The following is a 6,030-nucleotide window of genomic DNA, read 5'->3' as shown; positions in this document are numbered from 1 at the left end:
GCTGGATTTTCTGAATGAAATGGTCAGTTTTTCCAGGATAGAATCAGGTCTTATACTTTGTGTGTATGACACAAAAAACTAGTCCTTTATCTTCTATGCTCCAGAATCAAAACTTCCTGTAAAAGTTTATTCTTTATTTTATACATTCATTGCTACATTTACCAAATTAATAAACTTGTTTATCTTCAAGGCACCAGGCACTTTGCTAGTTGCTGAGTGCATGCGGCTGAACAAGAATTAGAACTTGTGATCAAATTTTTTTCACTTTAGGGGAAAGGAAAATAAATAGATAATGATTAACAAATTTGCTATTACCTGGGGAGCAGAAAGCATGAACGATGCTGGAGGCACATCAGAGGAGCAGCTGCAGCAATCTGGGATTAACAGAGAATGCTTCCCTAGAAACTGAGACCAAAACCAAGCCTTGATAAATAAATAAGGATTAAATCATGGGAAGAAAGGATAGGGAACAAGAGAGATCTTCCAGGAAGGAGCAGCTTGTGCAAAGCTACAGAGATATGAGCTCATACCTTGTTAATGTTACCACGATTAGTCTATAGTGTTAGATAGGATGAGGATCTCAAGGTCTGGGAAGTTCTCACTAAATGTTATTTCTGTTAAATGTTAAAATGAAGCACAATATTTTGCAAAGGCAATTATACCTGGGTGAGCTTGACCAAAACACAGAAAGTTAAGTTTAGACAACTGCAAAGAAGAAATCAACATGTAATTAACCAAACAATGTATATGAGCAATGGGAAAGTCTCCTTCCAGAGACAGAGCTTTGGGTGTGAATGCTATTTCCATCACTTGCTTCAAGTAAATAAAATTACATAATGGCAACCAACATCTCATTCATGAACAGAGCACCCCAGTCGGGCAAGCCCCATTGGGTTCAGTAATAATAGGAATGGTATGTAGAGAATGAGGAACAGAATGATAAGAGGTATGGTTGCAGAATTGGGCTGGCCCAGGATTGATATATTTGCCCTTTTGCCATCACTCTAGCTATGGCGTATTTTTGTGATTAAACTATATTTGTGATATAGCCAATTCCATTACTAATCTATTTTTACAGTGAGGTTGTGACTATTTCTTATCCCATCTCTATTTGTAGCCTCTAGTCTAGTGCCTGGTACTATAGTAAATAAAGATCTAATGAATTATTTTGTGCATATAAAATGCTCAAAAAGTACTTAGCTATACATGTATGAAATTGATTTAGCATTTACTTAAGGTCAGTATTTGAATCAAAAACTGTATTTTTAGGAGATTTATTCCTATGTACCAGGCCGTGCTGCTTATGGTGGCGCTGGAGAGGGAGCGCTGAGCTGTTGGGTATGAAGTGTAATGGAACAGACTTTACCACCTGAAACTGCTGCTTCAAGTTCAGATCAGACAAAGAACATACCTTGAAACAACCAACAAGACCAAAGAAGAGTACACTTAAGTTGAAGACACAACACTTGATCTGAAACAGGAAGTTTGTGACTACTCAACAGCTTTGAAAGAGCACTTCCCAACGCTGCTAGTAGTCTTTGTTTTCTTCGGTGCTGTACTTTGAGATTGCCCGGTGCAGCAGCTGTTGTATTCTTTATTAGCTTGATAGATCACTTTCTCTCGTTCTTTTCTTTTCTTTTTCTTTTTTAAATACTAGCAACTTTCATCCTTTGAAACGTGTGCTGAAGAAGAAGTATCAGCAAATACTACTGAAAGTGCAATATTTGAATATCACTGCGAGATGAGCTTTGATCCAAACCTTTTCCACAACAATGGACACAATGGGTACCCCAATGGTACTTCAGCAGCACTGCGTGAAACCGGGTTATTGAAAAACTACTAACCTCTTACGGATTTATTCAGTGTTCAGAACATCAAGCTAGACTTTTCTTCCACTGTTCACAGTATAATGGCAACCTGCAGGACTTAAAAGTAGGAAATGATGTTGAATTCAAAGTATCATCTGACCGGAGGACTGGGAAACCCATTGCTGTCAAACTGGTGAAGATAAAATCAGAAATCCTCCCTGAAGACCGAATGGATGGACAAGAAGTGTTTTATCTGACTTACACCCCTGATGATGTGGAAGGGAACTTTCAGCTGGATACCGGATTTAAAATAAATTTTGTAATTGATAAAATAAGCATACTGGTGCTGTAAGTGCTTGAAACATTATGTTGTTTAAAAAGAAACAGACCCGCTGCCAGGGTGTAGTTTGTGCCATGAAGGAGGCGTTTGGCTTTATTGAAAGAGGTGATGTTGTAAAAAAAATATTCTTTCACTATAGTGAATTTAAGGGTGACTTAGAGGCCTTACAGCCTGGAGATGACGTGGAATTCACAATCAAGGAAAGAAATGGTAAGTTGCAACAGATGTCAGACTATTGCCTCAAGGAACCGTCATTTTTGAAGATATCAACATTGAACATTTTGAAGGAACTGTAACCAAAGTTATCCCAAAAGTACCCAGTAAAAACCAGAATGACCCATTGCATTAAAGTTGACTTTGTGATTTCTAAAGAACTTCCCTTTGGAGACAAAGATACAAAATCCAAGGTGACCTTGTTGGAAGGCGACCATGTTAGGTTTAATATTTCAACAGACCGACGTGACAAATTGGAACTAGCAACCAATATAGAAGTTCTATCAAATACATTTTAGTTCACTAATAAAGCCAAAGAAATGGGTGTAATTGCTGCCATAAGAGATGGTTTTGGATTCATCAAGTGTGTGGACCGGGATGCTCGTATGTTCTTCCACTACAGTGAGATTCTGGATGGGAACCAGCTCCACATTGCAGATGAAGTAGAGTTTACTGTGGTTCCTGATGTGCTCTCTGCCCAAAGAAATCATGCTATTAGGATTAAAAAGCTTCCCAAGGGCACAGTTTTGTTCCATTCCCACTCAGATCATTGATTTTTGGGCACTGTAGAAAAAGAAGCCACTTTTTCCAATCCTAAAACCACTAGCCCAAACAAAGGCAAGGAAAAGGAGGCTGAGGATGGTGTTATTGCTTATGATGACTGTGGGGTAAAACTGACTATTACTTTTCAAGCCAAGGATGTGGATGGATCTACTTCTCCTCAAATAGGGGATAAGGTTGAATTTAGTATTAGTGACAAACAGAGGCCTGGACAGCAGGTTGCAACCTGTGTGTGTCTTTTAGGTCGTAATTCTAACTCCAAGAGGCTCTTGGGTTATGTGGCAACTCTGAAGGATAATTTTGGATTTATTGAAACAGCCAATCATGATAAAGAAATCTTTTTTCATTACAGTGAGTTCTCTGGTGATGTCGATAGCTTGGAACTGGGGGACATGGTCAAATACAGCTTATCCAAAGGCAAAGGCAACAAAGTCAGTGCAGAAAAAGTCAACAAAACACACTCAGTGAATGGCATTACTGAAGAAGCTGATCCCACCATCTACTCTGGTAAAGTCGTTCACCCCTTGAGGAGTGTTGATCCAACACAAACTGAGTACCAAGGAATGATTGAGATCGTGGATGAAGGGGATATGAAAGGGATTTGGTACAGAAAGAAAGATTTGTCAGGCTGGTGTCATTGGCTAACCACATCCACAAAGCACATCATTAATTCATTATGATCAAGTTGGGGAGATTCTGGTGAAGGGTTCTGAATATCTCTCTATTCATCCCTCCCCAAAATCTGGAATACTTATTCTCTTGAGCTATTACACCAGTTTTAACACCTTCCTCATGTTATGTTTAAAAAAAAAATTAAGAAAACCATTTTTAAATAAAAAAAAAACACTGTATTTTTATAACAAAGAATGAACCAATGTAATGAATTGGTATGATGGAAAATACATTGTTGCATCTGACTCAGAATAATTGTCTTTGCGATAGGAATATTGTTTGTGCTTTTTAAGTATTGATATGTTTTATGCATATTCTATTGTTATATGGAAGGACAATGTCAAAGATTCAGAACTAGCCAAAGTAAAACCAATGCATCATTGAAGTAGTAACTAACTGGTTTGTAAATTTATTGTGCAAACCCCAAAAACACAGCTTGCAGAGCAGGGGCTCTCAAATCAAAACGTGGAATGAGCCTCAGAGTAGACATTACAAAGCAGCTTATAGAGTATGAATGTACTGTCTTCACAGTGACTGGTAATTCAGATAAAATAATCACTAGCCTGGTTTTGTCTGCTCAGAAAACCTTTAAGGCTGGTCTCCATTTGCTTTTGAATTTCATATGAGTTAACAAAGAATTAGAAATGACATATGTTACATACTATAAAATTCATGCATTTAAAATATACATTTCAGTGGTTTTTAGCATAAAGTTATGCTTTTAAATTAAAAGAGTTTCTAATAATGTAAAATAGGGATTAAATTTTTCATTTAATTTTAATGATTCTTGGATACCAAAAATGGTAAATTATAGCACTAACCCTACTCTGCCCAGGCAACATTATAAAAGTTCTTTACATAGGTGCTTTGATTACAGTGGTGACCATATAACCTCTTTCTGGCAGTTTTGGTTTCTATTTTATCATGACAGCTGTCAGATTGCATCCTGTCATTCTTACTTCATCGTTTCTCAATCTTATTAAGACCGTCTACAGCTGAGCAATGTACACTCTCCCTTTTAAAAGGTGCTTGAACTCAAAAGAAGAAGACTGGCTTACAAACAGAACTTAAGATGTGCGGAACAATGCATCAGGTCAGGTTTGTTTCATGAACCTTTCATTTGACGAGTTATTTTAAGGCTGTCACACCAACACCAGCCTCCTCCATGTGTCCTATTCAATAGTTCCTCGCGAATACCTACTAAGCATCTTGTTAAGGAGCTGTACCTTTCAAGGTTTCACCTTGTATTTCCATATGCTTTTCTGAGGGGCTGGTTGTCAGGTAATGAAATTGGAAGCACCAAGCCTTTAAGTCCCTTTGCCTGCAGTTACTTTGATGAATTTTTCCAGGACACAGAAGAAAAGCTGCTGCACCCTCAGAAGTCGTCTTTGCATTACAACACACTTCCTAAACTAGAAAAATAGCGCTATAAATATTTTGAAATACCCTTAAGTTTTCACTTGACCTATGTTTTCTAGAAGGTAATTCTTTTCTTTAAAAAATATTTTCTTTCTGTGTAGTGGGGGAAAAAAATCTAGTGGTTTTTCAGAAATGTACCAGAAGCTGAAAAATAATTTCTGGCAAAAGTTAGTCCTTCAATTTCCCCTGGCCCTGTCTTAATCCGGACACTATTCACATCTCTTTATCCTTGCATTATGTTTCTAGCTCTCTAAATTCAATATCTCTATTCAAAATTATGTTCACAGGTGCCATAGTAAGTTTTCTGAAACACACTGCTAATCATGTGTTTCCTGGCTCAAAAATCTTTACCAGTTCCCCATTTTCTTCAGGATAAAAGTGAAATACCTTAGGCAAAATCTAATGGGACAGTAATTTGTAGAGACGTGAGTTTTCAGCCCTACTCTGTTACTTTGCAGTTTTGTGATCCCAAGGCTGTGTTGCATGTCGGTGCAAGTCAGTTTCTTCTCTGACAAAACTGACTATCCCTTCAAAGTGCTCAGAAACTTAATGGATGTCTAGTTGCTGGGAAACATTAGGTACAAAATAAGTATTTTCTGCATTTTCTTAGTCTCATTTTTAAGTCTTTTTTGTATTTTGCCTCAAAAAAACATTTCTTGAATACCTACTGTACATTATGTATGTAAAATCAACTTCTGCAACTAAGGCACGAAAAAGACAGTATATTGTCCCCCAAATGTTCTAAAAGTTGGTGGATAGACCTTCTACCTGATAGTATTGTAGAAACATATTTCAGACCAAGTGGTCTTGGCCATTCTAGTAAGTGAATAACTGAAGCCCCAACACATGTACAGCAGCACAAATGCAAGCACCTTGAGGCCAGTCCTTAGAAAAGTTCTAAAGAAAAAAAATAAATTCTTTTGCAAATACCAGTTTCCCTTTAACCAAGCTGGGGCCTGATATCTCAATGGTAAATTGCTTCCTCTACTTTCAGAGGAGCATTTGTTATGTTACAAC

General features: G+C 37.4%; 1 pseudogene; it reads left to right on the top strand.

The window, feature by feature from the left end:
- The first annotated feature begins 1,296 nt into the window (after positions 1 to 1,296).
- LOC136387967 (cold shock domain-containing protein E1 pseudogene) lies at positions 1,297 to 5,018 on the top strand (annotated as a pseudogene).
- Positions 5,019 to 6,030: the final 1,012 nt, after the last annotated feature.

This window comes from Saccopteryx leptura, chromosome 1, assembly GCF_036850995.1.
Source record: "Saccopteryx leptura isolate mSacLep1 chromosome 1, mSacLep1_pri_phased_curated, whole genome shotgun sequence".
Taxonomy (NCBI): Eukaryota; Metazoa; Chordata; class Mammalia; order Chiroptera; family Emballonuridae; genus Saccopteryx; species Saccopteryx leptura.
The sequence above is the reverse complement of the archived record's forward strand: the minus strand, read 5'-3'. Positions and strand labels throughout refer to the sequence as shown.